A 12837-nucleotide genomic window follows, 5' to 3' on the forward strand; every position below is an offset into this window, starting at 1 on the left:
GACAGGGTTCTCCTGGTGGAGGGAAGCCAGTGGGCTGGGGTCAGGTCTGAGCCCTGGTGAGTAAGCTTCAAAGGAAGTTAGAGGAGGGCAGGAGTGGGGCCCTCCAGCCGGACACCTGAGGTGTCTGCTGGCTGGACTGGTCCTTGCTGGCCTCAGAGGGAACGCCCCACAGAGGGATTATCGACCTCTCCTCCAGCAAGTCCAAGCTCAGGGCACAGGGTTCATGTTTGAATTCCCCAAATAACTGGCCCCCTCCGGGCCAGCGGTTGGGATTTTCCATTACAGGGATCCGGTAGGTCATGCCCTGCCTTTGTCCTCCTTCTCTTCCCGCGTTCCAGCAGGAAGGGTGAGTGGAAGGGGGCAACTCCCTTCTCTGCACCGGCCCCTCCACCGACCTTGACTTTGGACCTGGGGAGATCAGGTAGTGGGAGGAAACAAGGAGAAAACAGAACCCAGTTCAAGCCTCGGTGTGTAGAGAGGAGAGTGAGAGAAGTAACTGAGGATGCAGCAAGAAGGCTCGTGGTTAGACAACAGGAGGGACCGCCCAAAGAAGTCGGTGACAGACAGACCCACAGGTGGGGGGCAGCCTTGCCCTGGGGTGGACCAGAGATGACTTAGGAGTTAGGAAGCAGCTACTCATCGGTTCCCGGGGCAGAGCACCCAGGTTATCTTCTGTCCTGCCCTCTGCAGGATGCAAGGTGAGACAGAAAAGAACAGGGTAGGAAATGGAGGGCATATCGGCTTCCAGCACTGGGTTCTCAGGGTTTTCACACCCCATCCTCATCCCCGCTGGCACCTCCCAGTGCTGCCTAGCCCTTCCAAGGTCCTGGCTCTGGTCCCTGTAGCCAGACCCGACACCGGAAGGGGCTGTGCCCTTCCTCTGCCCACACAAACCTGGTGAAGGGGGAAGGGTCCCTGCCCAGCCCTGCAGTTGGGTGAGTCTGTAGCCGCTGGTGGTAAAGAATGCAGGAGACCTAAGAGACGTGGGTTGGATCCCTGGGTGAGGAAGATCCCCTGGAGGAGGGCATGGCCACCCGCTCCAGTGTTCTTGCCTGGAGAATCCATGGACAGAGGAGCCTTGCGGGCTACAGTCCATGGGGTCGCACAGAGTCAGACACGACTGAGGCGACTTAGCGTGCACACACACACCAGCGCAGTCCTAAGGGCGCTGCTACATGCATATCTGGGACTCAGACAAAGACAAGGACCACAGGACCCAGGGCCGGTCCCTCAGCCGCGTCGCGTGTCCCTGACCTCCCTGCCTGCCCAGGACAGTGTGGAGGCTCTGGGAGGTCACCCCTTCCTCCTCCTCCTCTGCGGACCTCCGACTCCAGGACACCACCCAGAGGAGACACCACCTGGTCGTTTGATCTGGGGTGACTGCTTGGGCTCCTGCTTCCTTTGAACACAGCCAGTGGCGCCAGCTTGGACCGACGCCCCTGGGGTAAGAAGAGGGAAGCAGAGCGAGACAGACTTGAAAGCAGGAGGTGGGAAGTCCAGGGGGACTGGGCTGGGGGTTGGGACCGAGAGAAAGTCTTAGATCGGAAGGCAGCCCCACGACGGAGAAGCTGTGTGGTCCTGAGTCAAGTGTGCCGTCGGTATGGGAGGATCTGGGAAGGAGGTGTGTGCGTGAGAGAGAAAGACAGGCAGAGGAGGGTGTCTTCTCGTGTGTGTGCAGACGTGTGCAGTCAGAGACGGGGGGCTGCTGTGCTTGGGAAGAGCCTGTGGGAGGGAAGTGAGTAAACTCCTGGGGAGAAGGTGTGGTCGGTGTGGTGAGGCTCCGTGCTCTGCGCTCCCGCGTGTCCCCGTGCGGAGCACGCGGGCGGGTGTACGTGAGAGGCCCTGGGAGAACGCGTGTGTGCAGGGGACGGGGACGGGGCGGGACGCCGCGCAGCTGCAGATGGGCTTCCAAGGGCTCCAGGACACAGTTGTTTCCTCAGTGACCGGCCTCCCGGGGCCTCCAGCCCAGACTTGAACGTTGTTTCAAGGTCGTGAAGAGCGTGAGGGTGGAAGAGAGGGAGGGAGGGAGGGAGGCAGAGGGGGAGCGCAGGAAGCCCAGGAGGCGCTCTCGCCGCCGCCCCCGGCCCGCGCCCGCCCCTCACCCCACTTCTCTGGGCCGAGCTCCCGGTCCGCTTGCTCTTCCTCCTCCCCCTTTGTCAGCCCCTCCAGGCAGCCTCTCCTCTCCCTCTGTCATCCCCTCCCCTTCCCCTCCTGCTCCCCCCCCCCCACATTGTTCTTCAGGGTCTGCCACCACTGCCAGGCTTCCGGGGCCTTCTGGGGGGAGGGAGCGAAAAAGCTCCGCTCCCCTGGGAGGCTGTCTCTGGGTGCCAGGATGAACGGGAGCCTGGGCAGGCCTGGGGTGTCCCAGAAAGGTGCCTCCTTTCCCCCCTCCTCTCCAGCCCTCTCTCCTCGCAGGTCCCGCAGGTTGCAGTGATCTTGTGGTGGGCAGGTTGTGGAGCTGCAAAGAGCCTGTCCAGGTCCTGCTGCTGCCTCAGTTTCCCCACTGGACCACAGGGCTGTGTTGGATTTCTCTCTCTCTCTGTTTACATCTGTGCCTCTATGCTCTTTCTTGTCTTTTCAAAGCACTCAGAATGCGTCCTAGAAACCTCTTCCTCTGTCTCTCCTTGCTTCTGTCATTTAAAAATTTTCCTCTGGATTATTCTTACTACCCTTTTAATTGGTAAAACCACATTATACAGAATTCAGAAAATGCACAGGGAAGGAAGAGTGCCTGGAAGAATTTTCCTCAATCTCTCTGCCTCTGCTCCCTGCCCACCTCTTTTGGCTCTCTTGGCTGCTCTCTGGGTTGGGATGGCTCCATGTTTGTGTCCTGGAAGTGCAGTGGAAGGCAGATGGAGGGGCAGGAAAGGGTCAGAGTGTGGCCTGGGGGCTGCGTGTCAACCTCCCTGCTAAGCACAATAGCCCAGAGCTGCTCTGGGCCTGTCTTCCCACAGTCCTACCTGCAGCCCCAACCATGGTCCAAAGCAAAGGGCACATGTCTGCACGTCAGGCCAGCGCGGTTGGTTCCAGTGGAACCACTCAAGGGACCTTGGGGAAGAGGCATCCTTCATCTGAATAATGAGCAGAGCTAGAAAATCTCTGAGGTTCCTTTACAGCTCTGATGATCCCCAAATTCCAGGCTACTTCCTTCTTAGCACTTGGCTCCGCCCAGGTAAACAGGAAAAATTACCTGTGTTTGTATCTCCAACAATCAGTTGGAGACCAGGGTTCAGAAGGAGATCCAAAGAGCAGACACTCCTATTTTATTCACTAGTGTGACTCTCGGAAATGAGTCTGATCCCTTCAACTCTTGGCACAGAGGGAAGGAAGGACTCAGGGTCTGAGCAAAGACTACCCTGATTTCTTACAGAGCACCTGCGTGAGAAGGGAAAGGGTCTGGCTATCTTTGGAGGAGAAGAGCCAGGTTGAGGGTGAGGTTGGAGAAACAACATTTCTTGGCTGGCATTTGACCCATAAAAACCAGATGAATCTGTTTCCAGAGATCCTTTGGGCTGGCCAAAGTCTGTGAGGGGTAATAGGAAGGATGTGGTTAATGGGCCCTGCTGAGTGTGGGGGGCAGGGGTCACAGCTGGGCCCACTAGGGTTCCTGTTTGCCTTTGATTCCATCTGGGTAGGGCGGGAGCGGCCCCCAGCCCCCTGGGGCAGGTTTGGTTTGGCTGGAGATCTGACCCAGAGCTCCCCGCCTCTCCGTTCCCCCTATCAAGAGGCAGCCTGGCTCCCCCCCCCCCCCGCCCCCCGCAGCCTCCTTCCCTAACCAGGCCCCCCACTTGGCCCAGGACACAGTTCTGTTTGTCTTCCCACCCCCTGAGGCATTCCGGACCCCCGGATGGGACCGGAGGCCCTGAAAACACCCGAGACACAGGGCAGCAGCCTCGCTCCGCACAACGAGCTCTCCTTGGGACCTCAGGGAGCTCGGCCTCTGCTGGGCCTCAGTTTCTCGGCAAGTCCTGGGTCCATTCACCCTTGTGCTCTCTCTTGATGTTCTCAGCCCTCCCCCTTGGGGAACATGAATGCCCCCATAGATGCCTCAGCCAGTGGGGCGAGCTCCCAGCCAGGCCACTGCCTCCTCAGACTGTCCCAGCGTTTCTGGAACACTGACTGTGTGCCAGGCTCCCTGCACACAGGTACTAGAGAGACTGTTGCAATCAAGGCAAACAAGGTCCCCACCTCATGGTCCTTTTGTCAGAATCTCATGGCCTTTTAGACTCCAGATCCCTCCACCGCATCCCTTGGCCTGAGCTCCCAGGGCAGCTCTGAGCCCTTGGGGACACCTCATTTCCTCTAGCTCCCCATACTTCTTCACCTCCATTTCTGCTGAATGAGATTGGGTGGGCCTAGGCTCTGCTTCCCTCCTGGGCAATTCCGCTGTCCCAAAGACGCTAGGCCATGGAGCACTAGACATCACTGAGGGCTAGACCAGAGGGACGGCAGAGGCTTGCAGAATAGGACTCACTCCACCATGAACTAGCAGCATGGACCTGAATAAGTCCTTTACCTCCCACCAATAGAGTGAGGGGGTGGACTGCACAGAGGTTCTCACCCCTAGCTGTATACTAAGGTTCCATGCCTGGGCCTTACCCCAAGGATCATGTTTTAGCTGGTCTGAGATGGGGCCCAGCCATTAGTGTCTTTTTAAAGCTCCCAGATGATTCAATGTGCAGGCAGAGTTGGAACCAATTGTGTCTAAGGGCTCTAGCTCATCAGAGTTAACAGTTTAATGAGGTACCATGCTAAGCACTTGTGTACTTTTCATGGGTTCCTGAGTTTAATCCTCATAACAAATCTTTTAATGATGGGAAAACTGAAACCCTAAGATGCTAACCCAAGCAGGGCAGCTGGGATTCAAACCCAGGCAGTTTGTTTCTAGAACCTGAATGTGTAATTTCCAGGGTATAGGGATGCAGAGAAGGATCTGCTCTGGGTTCTTATCCCCAGGAGCACATGTGCAGAAACCTCTAGTTTGCAGTGGTGAGAGTGAAGAGTGCCCCCTGAAGACTCCGGAGAGGAACAGTACAGCCGGCCGCACACTCTTCTGTTTAGAGGGTGAGGGAAGCTTGGTGAAGGAAGAGATTGTTCTCAGCTGGAGGAATTAGGAGGCTTGCAGGGAGGAGGTGGCATTCTAGTTGGGCCTCAACAGATGGGTAGGATCTAGCTTAGAGGCCCAGAGAGAGCATGCTCCAAGTAGAGGAAACACTACGGTCACAGGCACAGAAGCCTGGAACTCCCAGTGCGCCAAGAAACACGGGAGCCAAGGGATTTCCATGGTGGTCCAATGGCGAAGACTCCGTGATCCCAATGCAGAGGGCCTGGGTTCAGGGTCAGGAAACTGGATTCCACATGCCGCAACTAAGAGTTCATAGGCCGCAACTAAAGATCTTGCACGCCACAACTAAAACCCAGAGCAGAGCAGCCGAATAAATGACGGCGTTAGTGGTAAGAACAACAACCAAAAAAAAACCCGCTTGCCGATGCAGGAGACAAAAGACCAGGCTGGATCCCTGGTCGGGAAGATCCCCTGGAGGAGAACATGGCAATCCACTCCAGTATTTTTGCCTGAAGAATGCCATGGACAAAAGGGCCTGGTGGGTTACAGTCCATAAGATCGCAAAGAGTCGGACATCACTGAAGCGACTTAGCATGCAAATATTTTTTTAAAAAAGAAAAGAAACACGGGAGCTGATACTGGGAGTAGAGGTGGGGGTCATTTCATGTGGGGCCTTGAACACCAGCTAGGTTCCATTCTAAATGCCAGCATTCCCCAAAAGGCTCTGATGATGATAATCACTTGGAATGCTTGTTACAAATACAGGAAAGCAGTCACATCTCTTAGAAATCCTGATCCATAAGGGCAGGGGTGGGGAGTGGGATTCAGTATTTTTACCACCAAGCAAGTTTGAAAAATATTGTTATAAGCGACATGGAGCCACTTCAAAGGTTTGAGCAGGGAGGAGGGGTGTTCTCAGATGGTTCACTGACTGCAGGGGCTGTGTGCACATGAACTGGGGTGTTGGGCTGGGGGTGACAGACGGAGGTTATGGCAAAAATTTAGCCAAGGGCTGTGAAGGCGTGGAGCAAGAGAGTGGCAATGACAATGAAGAGAAAAAGACTTTGGGAGGTAGAATTTCAGGATTTGGCAATTGATTGTATGGGAGGATGAGGGAGGAAGGAGCTGGAGATGGAAGTGGATGCTAGTGCAGAATTAACTACCATAAGTAGTTATGGGGACTTCCCTGGGGGTCCAGTGGTAAAGAATCCACCCTTTCAATGCAGGGGACACAGGTTCCATTCCCGCTCAGGGAACTAAGGTCCCACGTGCCCCGGGGCAGCTAAGCCTGTGCACCACGGCTCCTGAGCCCACACTCCAGAAACTGGTGCCACAACTTGAGAGGCCCACGTGCTGCAACAAAGAGCCGGCACAGCCAGAAGAGGAGGCGGAGGGTGGCTGGAGGGAGGCCGTGTGGGAGAGGAGGTGCGTGTGTGCCCTGGAGGGCGTGCAGTGTGGGGTGCTGGCAGGCTTTCCAGGTGAAGGTGCTCAGTGGGTGGTGAAATGGGGATTGGAGCCTGGGAGAGAGGACAGGCCACAGAAGTCCCCTGCACAGAGGCGAGCGCTGAACCAGGAGAGCGGTCATGGACAGATGCGTGGGTCACAGCCCGCAGAGAAGGAGGATCCAAAGATGGAGACTCAGACAAGCCAGCAAGACGGGGGAACGAGACCCAGGAGGAGGCCTGGAAACCAACAGAGGAAAAAGTTTCAAGGGCAAGAAACTAGCAGCTTCAGATGCTACAGACAGCCAAAGGGAAATGAAAGATGGTCCCACTGGGGAAACTTGGAAGTTACTGGCGTAATCTTTAGAAAACCATTTCCATAGAAGGTGTATGTGGGTGTCAGTTGCTCAGTCGTGTCCGACTCTTTGCAATTCCATGGACCGTTGCCTGCCAGGCTCCTCTGCTCATGGAATTCTCCAGGCAAGAATATTGGAGTGGGTTGCTATTTCCTTCTCCAGGGGATCTTTCTGACCCAGGGATCAAACCCCCGCATTGCAGGCAGATTCTCTACCGTCTGAGTCAGGAGGGTAGAGTTTGCAAATACAATTGTGAAGGGTTAAGGAGTGCACAGTGAGGAAACTGAAGCAGGAGTGGAGGTTACCCTCTTCAAGAGGAGTCCAGGAAGTGGAAGGAGAAAGACAGCAGGAAATAGAGAACAGAGTAGGTGGGAGCCAGGGAAGGACACGGTTCACTTAGAAGAATCTCCCGCCTCTATTTGCCGCAGGGGCCCTAGCTTTGATCATAGCCAGGCACTGTGGTTCCTACATTCTCATTTATTTTCACAACAATCTCCAAAAACAAGAGGTCAAGACCATACTAACTCTCCTATTCCACACAGTGAAGCCAAGACTAGAGGAACTCAGGGATGGGATGGAGGCCTCACAGCTGGTAGATCCAGATGCATCCAGGCCTATGTTGTCTGATTCTGGAATCTCAGCCCCAACATTTTTGACTATGTTGGGAACACGGAAGTTCTATCTCATACATCTGAACTCCTGAAGGTCAGTGGCTTAATCCCCCAATTTTGGGGTGTGTTCCGTCCAGTTGCCTTCCCCCGGGGACATCCAGTTCGGGAGGCGGCATGCTAAGTGCCAGTGCTCGGTGACTTATTACCCCTGGAGCAGGCAGTCCTGCACATCGGGATTCCCGTCACCCCGTCCTGCCAGCCGGCTGGACCCGCTCCCTTGTCTTTACGCTCGATGTCAACTTCTTCTCGGTGTGGTGGTTTGTCCCAAGCCAGAGGCCGAACGGCAACACGGTCAGGAACTGCTGTGGAGTCAGAATGCCTGGATAAGAAACCCTAGATCTGGGATTTCCCTGCTGGCCCAGTGGTTAAGACTTCATGCTCCCACTGCAGAGGCTTCCGAGGTGGCGCTAGTGGTAAGGAACCTGCCTGGCAATGCAGGAGTCGTACGAGATGCAGGTTTGATCCCTGGGTTGGGAAAATTTCCTGGAGAAGGGCATGGCAACCCACTTCAGTATTCTTGCCTGGAGAATTCCATGGACAGAGGAGCCTGGTGGGCTACAGTCCATGAAGTCGCAAAGCGTTGGACCTGACTGAAGCAACTTAGCGCCCACGCACTGCAGGGGGTGCCGGTTCAATGCCTGATCACGGGAAACAAGATCACACACGCCTCGGGCCACACTGCTGCGCTGCGCTTAGTCACTTCAGTCATGTTCAACTCTTCCACCCTGTGAACTGTAGCCCCCCAGGCTCCTCTGTCCAGGGGTATTCTCCAGGCAAGAATACCAGAGTGAGTTGCCATGCCCTCCTCCAGGAGATCTTCCCAATCCAGGGATCGAACCCAGGTCTCCCGCATTGCAGGTGGATTCTTTACCGTCTGAGCCACCAGGGAAGCCCAAGAATACTGGAGTGGGTAGCCTGTCTCTTCTCCAGGGGAACTTCCCAACCCGGGAATCGAACAGTGGTCTTCTGCATTGCAGGCAGATTCTTTACCAGCTGAGCTACCAGGGAAGCCCCACCACCAAATCCATACTCAATAAAACCAAATAACTAAAAAAAGAAAAGAAACCCTAGATCTACCACTCCCTGGCCAAAAGTTTAATTTCTCTGAGCCTTCATTTCCTCATCAGCTCTAACCCAGAGGGTTGTCTGGATAATTCAAATGTTCAATGCACGTCCGCTGCATTTCCTGCCCTTGCTTTTCCATGTCCTGGTCTCAGGACTGCAGTTTGTTCTCAGCTGAACGTGATCTCCAGGACCCTTCTCTCCCCAGGGGACGGAGCTGGGCCCTTCCCAGGCTGCCCAGGAAGCCAGGTTGGGTTGTTGCTGAGGGATGGCAGGTTTGGGCTCTGAAATAGGAGGAAAAGCTTTCTGTCAGTGGTGGATGAAAGTGTCCGGTGTGAGACAAGCCCCAGAGGGGGCAACGGTGCCCACCGTGGAGACGTTCTGGTCACCAGAGAGAAAGAACCCAGCTTCCTTCTCTCTCGCTCACGCCCTGCTCCCTTGCTTGCTCAGTTGCTTGGCACATGTCTGCGGCACTTCTGCTCCTCGCCAGGCACTGTACTAGGCCTGGGGGGCAGAGCCAAGAAGAGCCAACAGTGGCTTTGAGCAGCTCACAGCCAGGGTGCAGAGGCACATGTAAACCAAGGTTGGGATGACAGTGCAGAGTGGAAAGCGCCATCCAAGGGCTGAGAACAGGTGCTGGGAGGGCGGGGGAGGGTGCACGGCGTCAGGACCCCAGGCCCACTCCCTCCCGTGGCGAGCTCCGGCACCCATCTGTTTCTTTGTTTTTGTAATCTTTATTTCTGGCTTTGTTTTCCCTTTTCTTTCCCAACAGAGAGCCTTTGGAAAAATTCCACCCTTGTTTCAGTTGGACTAGGGAAAAGGGGACTTGTCCACTCTTCGGCCAGGAGAGCGAAGGGGTGCCAGGTTCCTGGAGAGTCCAGGTGTGGATGGCGGGAAGCCAGAGCTTTACGGGGGGAGCTGGGGAGAGCTCGAAGCACGGGGCAGGGAAGAGTGACAAGCAGAGGATGCAATGGCCCAAGTGGCTGTGTGCTCCCTACCCTCCTCCCAGACCTTACCTCGCCCCCCCAAACTCTGTCCTGATTGGAGGGGAAGAGTTAAGGCCCCGTTCACTCAGGGAACCCTGTGAACCCTGCTTTCAATCCCCTTTCCCCATCCAGGGTGCTTAGAAATGCCGGGCCCCAGAGGTAGAAGCGAGCCTTCCATACTATGAGCAGTCTAGACGGCTGTGTATGTGCACTCATGAAATTCTTCTTACCCCTTTCTTCTCTCCCCACCCCACCCCCACACACATACCCACCTGCCTCTTATTGATTCCTCTTTTCCTGACTCTCAGCATTGCATCCATTCATCCAACAGATATTTATTGAACACTCACTGTGTGTCAGGAGCTGGAAACACACTGGTGGGAAAAGACTGTTATTTCAAAAGGTTGCAGAGACGCCAGGAGAGAGTGTGTGGTTGAGTGCGCAAACGTACATGTGTGTATATGAATAAGTGTGTGAGGAGGAAGCGTTGGGGGAGCAGGAGCAAGAGGAATGTTAAGAGCTTAAGCTCAGGAGTTAAACAGCTGGCTTTGGCATCCAGGTGCTAACATTTGCTAGCCTGGTGACCTTGGGGAAGTGATGTACCCTCTCCAGGCCTCCTGCTCCCATCTGTAAATAGGTAATAATAGGACTCAGCCCTCCTGAGTTGTGAGGAGGGCCAAGGGAATGAGCGCATGTGCATGGTCTGCAGAGCAGTGCTGGGCACACAGCAGGTGTTCATTATCAGCAATTGCTGGTGCCTCCTCCTCACCTTGCTCAGAGCTGGGTGTGGACAGACTTGGGAACAACCTGTTTTCCAAATCTGACCCCCACTCACTGACTCAAAGGCAGCCACCTGGAGTTAACCACCTCCTGCCGCCGCCCCCGGAGGCTGAGCAACAACATGCAGCCCACAAATCTGTCTAGCCAGACCGATGCCATCTTCTGCCCTTACTCAGTGCCCACTCCCCCAGGCCAGCTGTTCGGGTGGGGAACAAGTGATATCACACAGCGGGGGTGGCCTCAGCCCTGTGCCACCATCCAGACATATGTCTGCAGCACCAGCTCCCTCTTAGCTCGCTGGGGATGGAGAAGAGGGATGGGGGAGCCTTTGGGGTGGAGCCCGGGCACCCAGCCCTATGGGACTGGGGAACAAGGGGCTGTCAGGGGGAGGATAAGGGGATTCCAGCCGAGAGGGATCCATCCACAGCATTCCAGAGTGGGTGGCAGCTGGCCCTAATCCGGGTGGGATGGCAGGGTCGCCTCAGGAGTCAGGGCCAGGCTGGCAGTGGCGCGGTGTCTTCTCTGTTCTTGAACAGATGTGCCACCCACTGGCATAGGGTTTAAGAACTGGAGAAGGAGTGTGGGCCCAGCCAGGGCTAGAGGAGGGTGCAGGGCGTAGACACACACACACACACACACACACACACACAGCTTCCCGTGAGGATGCAGATGCCTGGCTAGGGAGGAAGGCGGGTCTGGTGTGAGTGTGCGTGGTTGTGGGAGACAGCTTTGTGGTTGAGTGAGTGGGTTTGGGTGTGCATGATGTCTGCGTGTTTTTCTTTCGGGGCACCCAGGTCCCTGGATCGGCATATCTGTCTTGGTTCATCTCTGCATGAGGTGGGCGTCTGTGTAAAGGTAGGTTTTAGGCAGCATCTCTGTCTTGTCTCTTTGAGTTGAGCCTCTCAGCAAGTCGGCAGAGAGAATGTTCCCTTTTGGGAGAGTAGGAAAACATGGCTCATCGGGGCAGTATGGGTCAAGGCTTTCATAAACACACACAAATCACAGGACATTCTTGTGTGTGATTCTTAGCGCCTACCAAACTGGGATTTATACACACTTAGGAGAAATGAAGCTGAGGGCTAAGCGTGCTGGTGGACTTCTCCACATCAGTGTCTGGTGGGGATGTGTGCTGTTTTCTTGGGTGTGGTTGTCACCCTGTCCCCAAGCTGCTGTCTGGGCCCAGAGTGGAGTACATGTTTCACATACATGCTGCTCCATGTTTGCCTGTTTTATAATTTATCTATTTTAAATTGAACGATAATTGCTTTACAGTGCGGTGTTGGTTTCTGCCATACATCAGCATGAAGCCGCCATGGACATGGGTCAGGGCTTTCATAAACACACACAAATCACAGGACATTCTTGTGTGTGAGTCTCAGCCCCCACCAAACTGGGATTTATACACACTTAAGAGACATACATCCCCTCCCTCCTGAACCTGCCTCCCTCACGTCTGCCTTAAAGAAGCCATGTCACAAGGACTTCCCTGGCAGTCCGATTGCTGGGACTTTGTGTTCCCACTGCAGGGGGCTCAGGCTCAATCCCTGGTTGGAGAACTAAGATTCCACTTGCCACATGGTGTGGCCAAATGAATAAATAAAAGAAGTCGTGTAACAAGAGTTACTGACTCCTCACACCAGACCATCCAGGGTTCAAACCTGAGTTTGGACAGTAACTAATGCATTGACCTGGGACACGTTCCTAAACTCCTGCAGGGCTCGGTCTCCTCGTGGGGATAATGACAGCAGTAAGCTCACAAGGTGCTGGGACCATTAGATGAGATCACGTTACACACCCGATGGAGGTCACAGTACATCAGCAGCCCCGTCTGTGAATGTGCCTCTCCGAGAACCCTGTCTCCACAGTTGTGACTGTAAAGTGTGACATCTGAGCAAGATCATACATACGCTCCTTCAGGACACAGCATGCGTCTTAATTGTTTCAAGGACTCAGGACACCTCAGTGCCGCCTCAGTGCCCTGTACATATTTCATCTTGGGGGAAATGAATAAAATAAGCCTGGGAAACATGGGCCTGGTATCTGAAGTATGCCCACCCCTGGTGGTACAAGGAGGGCTAGGGGGCTGGTGATGGCATACTGAGGACAGACCCCCATGACCACTGATCACTATGGCCCAGCTCACTCACGTCTCTGCAACCTCAGTAAAGTGAAAGTCCCTCAGTTGTGTCTGACTCTTTGCGACCCCATGGACTGTAGTCTGCCAGGCTCCTTTGTCCATGGAATTCTCCAGGCCAGAATACTTGAGCGGGGTGCCATTCCCTTCTCCAGGGGATCTTCCCAACCCAGGGATTGAACCCAGGTCTCCCGCATTGCAGGCGGAGTCTTTACTCTCTGAGCCACCAGGGAAGTCCCTGGCTCCCTCCCTTAAAGGCTCAGGCTGGCCTGAGACTCCTAGAGAGGCCGCATTCCCCCTTCTCTGCACCCCACCGCAGGCATCGGCCTCAGTGCTGGGTC

This window comes from Dama dama, chromosome 20 (genome assembly GCF_033118175.1).
Source record: "Dama dama isolate Ldn47 chromosome 20, ASM3311817v1, whole genome shotgun sequence".
NCBI classification, from domain to species: domain Eukaryota; kingdom Metazoa; phylum Chordata; class Mammalia; order Artiodactyla; family Cervidae; genus Dama; species Dama dama.